We start from the raw sequence: 10,620 nt of genomic DNA on the forward strand, positions 1-10,620 counted from the left end.
TATCTATCACTATAGTGGCTGTGTTACTATAGCAACTGTACAATCACCATACCGGATTTATTACTTTAAAAACACTACAGATTAGGGATGCACCGATACCAGTATCGGGTATCGGGTCGATACTTGGTTAAAATAATCATACTCGAATTGGACGTGAAAGGCCGATACCACGCACTGATACCACTCAACACTAATTCACTACAGTGGGATTTGTTGTCCTACCTGACCTCAATGTCTTAATGAATTAATTAGCCTAATGTATTATATATTAATAGCTTAGTCCTTATAATCAATCCGTTTATAAAATACATTATTAACTAATCTTTAGGCTACTGAAGAATAAACCAAAATGAAAGGAAAAATGCAATGAATTGTTTATTTTGGTTTTCATTTTATTAGAATTGATATTATTATTAGGCGACACTACTTCTACATAACATTGGCTCTGATTGCGTTTATACAGATATCCTGCTGTATTTTGATAGATTTCACAAAAGCTTCAGCTATTCTGTCAGCTGATACCAGCCTTGAGTGGCGTCTGTATCAATGGCAGCGAGCGAGAGATGAGATCAGACCTCAGATTCTCAGAATCTCAGATTCCGCACGTCACAGTTACTTTACTGCAATTTTTTAAATATTGGCTCATCTAAATTAACTTTTCATTCGATTAAAACCCAAAATATTGGCAGACAGACTTAGCAACTTTCGTTTTTTGAAGAGAGCGGCTTCAGTGATAAAAGACACACACACACACACACAGGTTACACTCTCTTAGGTCTGTTCATTATTGCTTTTTTAACATTAAACGCATAATAATCAAGTGCAAAAAAAGAAGAGCTGAACTTGGGGAAAGTGGTTACTACGGTGGCCGCGATGGTTGCTTTGTTTCTCTGCAGTTGGCTTGTCAGTGCTAAATCACTTTTGTTTTAATAAGATTATTATTATTAAACATTGTGAGATGATGATCGCGTGATTTTTTAAAAAATAAGAGTAGGCCTATGAGTTGCGTATTTATGGCTATTGATCTTGTCTACCCGCGACCCACCCATAGTTAAACATCAAGTATAGCTGACTTTTTGATAACCTGACCAGCAGATTAACGACAGGACTTGTGAATATGATAGGGTTGGAAAGAATCAGACATAACAGGGTTTTATGCGTCCCCAATATGTGTTAAACCATTTTTGTGTTCTTGCTACAGGCCAAAAAAACCAAAAAATGAACAAATAAACTTCATTGAAACCAAATCTATGAAGGATCGGTACTCTGAATCGGCGAGTACGCAAATGAAAATACTCGTACTTGTATCGGTTTGTCAAAAAGTGTATCGGTGCATCCCTACTACAGTCTTTACTATAAATTATTATAGTTTATGAAGGGGTTCTAATTCAGATCAGTTCAGTTCTGCGCTTTCGTCTGCTGTCAAAGCAATAACATCACTCAGTATTAATTAATATAGGAGGAGGAGTGTGTGATGAAGAGCAGATGAAGGTCTGACTGCTGTTCATTGTGTTTTTCCCTCAAGACACAGAGAGAGACAGAACGTGAACCTGTGACATTTCCTGTGGGGGGTGTGTGTGTGTGTGTGTGTGTGTGTGTGTGTGTGTGTGTGTGTGTGTGTGTGTGTGTGTTCCATATGGTTTGCAGCAGAAACACAAACACACACACACGCACACACACACACACACACACACACACACACACACACACACACACACACACACGTGACTCCTCTCATGCAGCAGCTTCTGTGTCACTTCTGTCAGTGTGCATTGTGAATCACCACAACAGATCAGTTGCTATAGTTATTGTGTTGCTGTAGCAACTGTAGAATCACCACAACAGATCAATTACTATAGCTGTTCTGTTGCCATAGGAACTGTAGAATCACCAAAACAGATCAACTCAAATACTATACTATAGTATGGTTCAAAAACACTACATTGTTTGCTGTAAATTACTGTAGTTTTTTCATGTGGATTTCCCCCATCTGAACCACACAGAAGTGAGATATTTTTAAAATTCCTTAATTTGTATGTGGTCAGATTAAGTTGGTAAAGAAATTTAAATTGAAATCAATCTATATCTAGAATTAACACAAAAAGTGATTTCTTCTGTTCATAGTTGACTTCAGACCTATGCTAATGCCCAGAGCGTGCTGCCATCTGGATTTAGATTTATCAAGTTCAGCCAGAGGTTTATTTGTCATAAGGGCTTTATATATTCAAGAGATTACCCTACAGTTTGGTCGGCTCGAATAAAGCAGTTGCTCCAGCTCAGATAATCTAGACAGGAGAAGGTTTTGTTTTAGCTCAGTTGCATGGCTGTTAGTAAGCAACAAACTCAAATCTTCATTGCTCAGATTATACCAATTCCAGACATAAGATACATACAGGGGCCAGGACATACATAATCTCTCAGCAAAGAGAAAAGATCAAATAATAACAACACGTCTACAGGGTGTATGCACTCAATCCTGGAAATAACTGTATTGTCTTCCATTTAACAGCAAATTTATTGAGTAGTCATAAATCATTTACTCCAAATGTCCTCAAAATATTCCTCCACATAAATATTTCCCTTATTAGCTCAAAATTTAAAGCATTTATTTTATTTATTTGTGATCATTTTTAATCAATCACTTGCTTTTTATTGGCGAAGAAACTCTCTTTTCAGAGTTTACAAAAAAAAAAAAATGTGAGTGCGAACTCCATCAAGTTGTTAGTATTGGTCACCTAGCAACCAACAGTAAAAAAGACAAGCATACTGAAGTTAGCTGATTGGTCATGCAGTTGTAATGTTTGCTATGTCAGAAAATATTTAGCAAATCTTTTTCCATCTCCTATTGTTCACAGAACCTGACTGTGGCATTGGTAACCTAGCAACCAACAGTAAACAAGGCAAGCTTAATGGAGACACGTGTGTAGTTTAAGTACGTGTTCCAGGTCAAGACACCAAATGCATCATGATGGTTCATAATATTGAGATGTTTTTACTGTAAAAGACAAAAACACTGGGGCAGAAGCTGTGTGTGCAGCAGATGGTGTTCAGGTCTGGATGTGTGTCACAGATTGACATTCAGTTCAGTAGCTCATAATCAGATGTGCTTGTTGAAGCTGAAAACACACACACACACACACACACACACACACACACACACACACACACACACACACACACACACACACAATCTGTTCAGTGTAAGCAGTTAAAATGGTAAATGTGTTAACTGGAGCTCTGAGCTCTGCAGACATTAAATTGACCACAATAAGTGATTTACTCTTGTTGGTAAGTTCCACTGAACTCTGTCTAGCCCCACCCCCTATTTCAAATGCACACCCTTCATATGTTTCAACCCCATCTTCTCTTTCATAAACCCCTCCCCTCCCTGTAAACTCCGCCTTTGGAGTGTGTTTTGTTTACCTGTATAGTTGGGTTCACTTGTTGAGTATAGTTGAGTTCACCTGTTGATCGGTGAGTATAGTTGTGTTGACTGGTGAGTATAGTTGAGTTCACCTGTGGATCGGTGAGTACAGTTGAGTTCACCTGTTGATCGGTGAGTATAGTTGTGTTGACTGGTGAGTATAGTTGAGTTCACCTGTTGACTGGTGAGTATAGTTGTGTTGACTGGTGAGTATAGTTGAGTTCACCTGTTGACCGGTGAGTACAGTTGAGTTCACCTGTTGACTGGTGAGTATAGTTGAGTTCACCTGTTGACCGGTGAGTACAGTTGAGTTCACCTGTTGACTGGTGAGTATAGTTGAGTTCACCTGTTGACTGGTGAGTATAGTTGTGTTGACTGGTGAGTATAGTTGAGTTCACCTGTTGACCGGTGAGTACAGTTGAGTTCACTTGTTGACTGGTGAGTATAGTTGAGTTCACCTGTTGACCGGTGAGTACAGTTGAGTTCACTTGTTGACTGGTGAGTATAGTTGAGTTCACCTGTTGACTGGTGAGTATAGTTGAGTTCGCCTGTTGACTGGTGAGTATAGTTGAGTTCACCTGTTGACCGGTGAGTACAGTTGAGTTCACCTGTTGACTGGTGAGTATAGTTGAGTTCACCTGTTGACCGGTGAGTACAGTTGAGTTCACCTGTTGACTGGTGAGTATAGTTGAGTTCACCTGTTGACCGGTGAGTACAGTTGAGTTCACCTGTTGACTGGTGAGTATGGTTGAGTTCACCTGTTGATCAGTGAGTATAAATTTGCTTGATGGAGACCAGATTGTGCAGATGATCTGTGTTGACTGGTGTTAATATTGATTAGTGGTTCTGTTTCTGAAGGATGTTTAATTGAATGCTCTTGTTTTCCTGAGACTGAAGATTAAGCCCTCATTAGTGTGCAGTGGTCGTTAGTAGTGTCTGTTAAACGAGCATCACTAACGAGCCGTGACTCATGGCATGTCGAGGCCTGTTTAACATTCAGCAGGTGTTCAGTCATATGTCAGGCGGGTTTTCAGGCTAAAGCCGCTCGGTGTGTGTGTGTGTGTGTGTGTGTGTGTGTGTGTGTGTGTGTGTCCTGAAATAAACAGCATGCCAGTGCCGTCATGCGTCATCCTGCTGTGATGAGGAAATCTGAGTAGTAAAGGATCAGTGACGGATCAGTACTAAACATCAAACACACACACACACACACACACACACACACACACACACACACACACACACACACATAGTGATCAATGATGCTCAGTTTATTCTTTTCTCACCTTTGCATGCACATTCTTTTATAAGTTTCAGGCCTTGCATTATTGGGATATGTTCTTTTGTTTACATTTATTATTATTATTATTTTAGGCCCACATGGAATCTGTGCACGCAGAATTCTGCATATTTGCGCAAATTTTTAGCTCATCATTGATTCTGTTTATTGACTTGTGTAAATGTGTGTACATTTATATTTATTCAGTTCTTAAATAAATTTCATTAATATTATTGGATAATATGGAAATATTCATATGATTTATTTACAATAAGTTATTATATGAGAGACTTGCTCTATTTACCAAATAAAGTGAATTTAATTAGATTTGCAGTGTAAACATTAAATAAAAGTTAAAAAGGTCTTTTTCTATTTCTTATATTAAGGTTTTAGTTATGAAACTCCCACAAGCATTCAGCTTAAATCTGCAGATTTTTTACAAAATTCTTCACGTAAATAACAAAAACGCCTGCAGATTCTGTCTGGCCCTAATCGTTATTAAATAATGATTATATTCATTCATTTTCCTTTGGCTTAGTTCGTTTATTCATCAGAAGTTGCTACAGCGGAATGAACAATCAACTATTCCAGCATATGTTTAATGCAGTGGAAGCCCTTCCAGCTGCAACCCAGTACTGGGAAACACCCATACACACAGTGGTGTAGCGCAAAATCCCCCCAGAAGTGCAGAGCGGGTTAGTTGGGGGTGGATTCCCCTATAGTGCATGTGTTTGGAGCACAACCCACGCCAACACGGGGAAAACATGCAAACTCCACACTGACCCACCTGGGACTCGAACCAGCGACCTTCTTGCTGTGTGGTGACAGTACAAATCATTGAGCCACCATGTTACCATAACGACTATATAAAATAACAACATTTTTTTGTGAGCAGCAATAATAAAAGAAATAAGAAATATTTAATAATAAGCATTTTATTACTGCTATTCATTTTGTATTTTATATATAATAATTTAATGTAATAAAAAATATTACTATTATTACTAGATTTATTAAGATATCTATATTTCTGAAGTTTTATTGCAATATGTAAATAATTAAACTTTAATACTAAATACTATTGAATTATTATGGTATGAAATAATTGTACTTATTAATTATAATAGCAGCAAATAATACTAATCATTCAATCCTTTATTTTCTTTTCGGCTTAGTTCCTTTATTAATTAGGGGTCACCACAGCGGAATGAACCGCCAACTATTCCAGCATATGTTTTACACAGCGGATCCCCTTCCTGCCGCAACCTATCACTGGGAAACACCCATACACACTCCTTCACACACACACTCATACACTACAGCCAATTAAGTTGATCAGTTCCCCTATAGTGCATGTGATTGGACTGTGGGGGAAACCAGAGCACCCGGAGGAAACCCACACCAACACGGGGAGAACATGCAAACTCCACACAGAAACAACAACTGACCCAGCTGGGACTCGAACCAGTGACCTTCTTGCTGTTTTCTTGCTATTTTAATCATTTTAATAACAATTATACATACAATAATAACAATAATTATTAATTTTTATTATTATTATTATTATTATTATTATTATTATTATTGGCTTCATATGAAAATATAACCATTTATTTAATTATTTCAACAATGATATAATAAATGTCTAATAATAAATCTGTTTACATGTATACACTAATAAATATGCATTTTATTACTATTTATTACTATTACTATTAATATTATTTCATTTGTATTTTTAATAATTTGATGCAAATAAATATCATAATAAGTTCTATTCTTATTAACAATAATATTAGATATTACTATAACTTAAATATAATAAAAATAGTAATATGTAAATAGCTTACTTCAATTATTTTATTATGGTATAAAACGTTTACATAATAATTGCAGTAAATAATACAATGATGCATTTTTAATAATAATAATAATAACAACAAAAATAATAATTTCATTTCATTTTCCTTCAGCTGAGTCTCTTAATTCATCAGGAGTCGCCACAGCGGAATGAACCGCCAACTATTCTAGCATATATTGTACGCAGCGGATGCTATTCCAGCTGCAGCCCAGAGCTGGGAAACAACCATACACACTCATTCACACACTCATACACTACGGACAGTTTAGTTCATCAGTTCCCCTATAGCGCATGTGTTTGGACTGTTGGGGAAACTGGAGCACTTGGAGGAAACCCACACCAACACGGGGAGAACATGCAAACTCCACATAGTAAAACACCTTAAATCTGTTGAAGTGCATGGATCTACTGAGTTTGCAGATCGCTGACAGGAACAGTGAAGAGCTCTGCCAGAGTGAGTCTGAAGCTCACATGCAGGTTTATTTTACACCAGCCGAGGCTTGAACCAGCAACCTTCTTGCTGTGAGGCCACAGTTCTAACCACTGAGCCGCCTCAATGATAATAACTATTATTATTAATATAATATTTTTAAATAAATAAATGAATAATATTCATTAATAAACAGTAGATCAGTTGCATGTATTGAGACGATGTGGATTTGTGTGCGGTTTACAGATAACTTCCAGCATTTCTCTGATGTAAACACACAGCTGATGATGTCTGGTGTCCTTTAGCTCAGGCTGTTTCTGCTCCGTGTGAATGTGTGAATGTCTTGACATTTAGCAGCACATGAAGTCAATGACTCCATTAGATTTATATTTGTTCAACATGCTCAGTGTTAATAATGCATGACCTGTAAAGGGCAACAGAGATTCCCTCACTGACGCCGGCTTTCTCATCCTGTGCAGCTGCTGAACGCTCCTTCAAGAAAACACTGAGACGCCGCACACACCTCTCATGACGTTACACTTACAGCCAACAATTATGGGTGTGTGTGTGTGTGTGTGTGCGTGTGCATATGTGTGTGTGTGCAAATGTGTGTTTGTATGAGGGCGTGTGTGTGTGTGTATGTATGATAGCGTGTTTGTGTGCATATGTGTGTTTGTATATATGTGTGTGTGTGTGTGTGTATGTGTGCATATGTGTATTTGTATGAGTGTGTGTGTGTGTGTGCGTGTGTGTGTGTGTGTGTGTGTGTGTGTGTGTGTGCATATGCATATGTGTGTTTGTATGAGGGCGTGTGTGTGTGAGGGAATGTGTGTTTGAGTGTGTGTGTTGTGTGTGTGTGAATGTTTCTGAGTGAGTGAGTGTGTGTGTGTGTGTGTGTGTGTGTGTTTCTCCAGAGTGACTGCAGCTCCAGCACTGAACACTGGGATGTTTATTTGATGAGGGAGAAATCAGGTTAGCATCACATTAACCTTTCAGACTGTTTCTAGAGCTCAGATTTGACTGACGCTGACTCCAGAACAGCGTCTGCGTGAACAGAAGATCCTCACCAGCAGATCGGACTCTAATCTGACTCTAAATCTGACTTTTGGACATACAGCTGACACAGTCTCTCTCCGTATGCACCAGACACTAATCAACACTAAATGTTCCTGGAAACATGGTGCGATTCATGGTGTACTTCCACAATCCACCTGTAGGCGATGCTCTTCTCCTCTTCGTGTGCACCAGACACCTTCATATAAGCTGCCACATTCGGATGCTCGGCTCTGAATTTGGCCTCAACAACATAAAAGCATGGATCCATCCTGCCTTGTATCAGCGGTTCAGGCTGGTGGTGGTGGTGTAATGGTGTGGGGGAGATTTTCTTGGCAGACTTTGGGTCCATTAGTACCAATTTATCATGGTGTCAACGCCACAGCCTACCTGAGTATTGTTCTGACCATGTCCATCCCTTTATGACCACAGTGTCTCCATCTTCTGATGGCTACTTCCAGCAGGATAACGCACCATGTCATAAAGCACCAATCATCTCAGACTGGTTTCTTGAACATGACAATGAGTTCACTGTACTCAAATGGCCTCCACAGTCACCAGAGCTCAATCCAATAGAGCACCTTTGGGATGTGGTGGAACGGGAGATTGGCATCATGGATGTGCAGCCGACAAATCTGCAGCAACTGTGTGATGCTATCATGTCAATGTGGAGCAAAATCTCTGAGGAATATTTCCAGTAGCTTGTTGAATCTCTGACACGAAGGATTAAGGCAGTTCTGAAGGCAAAAGGGGTCCAACACAGTACTAATAAGGGGTACCTAATAAAGTGGCCGGTGAGTATATTTCCTGATTTGATTTGCTTCTTTAATCCTCATTTTAGTATTTGCTAAATAAATAAATAAGTGTATAAAATGTGCTTATTGTTGCTCTTCTGGTTATTTAGCTTGCATTTATTGTCCTCATTTATAATGAACAATCTGTCCATCAAACAGGTGATGATAAAATCTGCTTTTGATGGGAAAAATTCATCATCAGTGGCAGAAGTGACGTTTCTGATTGGTTTATAAGGCACTTAACCTGCTATAACCTGACTTATGAAATATGAATAATAATAATGATGATGATGATGATGCTATGAAAGTGAAATGTGGCTCAGCGCGGTGATTCAGCCTCCGCAAAGACAAAAACAGAGCTGAAGGATGAGAATGGGATCGATAATCCAAAAAAAGACAGAGAGAAAGGTCAGAGCGAGAGAAACACATGATGATGAGCAGAGATTGATCATATTCCTGTTGAATTACAATGCTTTATGAGCTCAATGCTCTGCTGATATGATTGTCACATTGGTGATCAATAACACGCGGTGCTTTGATTGTATAAACGCGTTTGCTTTATTTGCAGCATCACTGAGAGCAGATGATGGCCAGTGACCAAAGCAGATTAGAGATGAGCCGAGGACACAGATTGAGAGAAATAACACACAAGAGCAGACACACATCAGTTCAATACAGCGGCTGAAAATACAGACAAAGCAACAGATGCAGATGAAAACACAGCAGATGCAGGTGAAAACACAGCAGATGCAGACAAAAGCACAGCATACACAGGTGAAAACACAGCAGACGCAGACGAACCAACAGCAAAAACAGATAAAAATACAGCAGACACAGACAAAAATACACCATACACAGACGAAAACAGCAGACGCAGGCAAAAGAACAGCAAAAACAGATAAAAATACAGCTGATGCAGACGAAAACACAGCAGACGTAAAACACAGCAGACGTAAAACACAGCAGACGTAAAACACAGCAGACGAAAACACAGCAGACAAAAAACACAGCAGACGAAAAACACAGCAGACGGAAAGTACAGCAGACGAAAAACACATCAGACGAAAACACAGCAGACGTAAAACACAGCAGACGAAAACACAGCAGACAAAAAACACAGCAGACGAAAAACACAGCAGACGGAAAGTACAGCAGACGAAAACACAGCAGACGAAAAACACAGCAGACGAAAAACTCAGCAGAGGAAGACACAGCAGACGAAAAACTCAGCAGAGGAAGACACAGCAGACGAAAAACACAGCAGACGAAAAACACAGCAGAGGAAGACACAGCAGACGAAAAACACAGCAGACGGAAAGTACAGCAGACGAAAAACACAGCAGACGAAAACACAGCAGACGAAAAACACAGCAGACGGAAAGTACAGCAGACGAAAACACAGCAGACGAAAACTCAGCAGAGGAAGACACAGCAGACGAAAAACACAGCAGACGAAAAACACAGCAGACGAAAAACACAGCAGACGAAAACACAGCAGACGAAAACACAGCAGACGGAAAGTACAGCAGACGAAAAACACAGCAGACGAAAACACAGCAGACGAAAAACACAGCAGACGGAAAGTACAGCAGACGAAAACACAGCAGACGAAAAACACAGCAGACGAAAAACTCAGCAGAGGAAGACACAGCAGACGAAAAACACAGCAGACGAAAAACACAGCAGACGAAAACACAGCAGACGAAAACACAGCAGACGGAAAGTACAGCAGACGAAAAACACAGCAGACGAAAAACTCAGCAGAGGAAGACACAGCAGACG

This window comes from Danio aesculapii, chromosome 17 (genome assembly GCF_903798145.1).
Source record: "Danio aesculapii chromosome 17, fDanAes4.1, whole genome shotgun sequence".
Classification (NCBI taxonomy): Eukaryota; Metazoa; Chordata; class Actinopteri; order Cypriniformes; family Danionidae; genus Danio; species Danio aesculapii.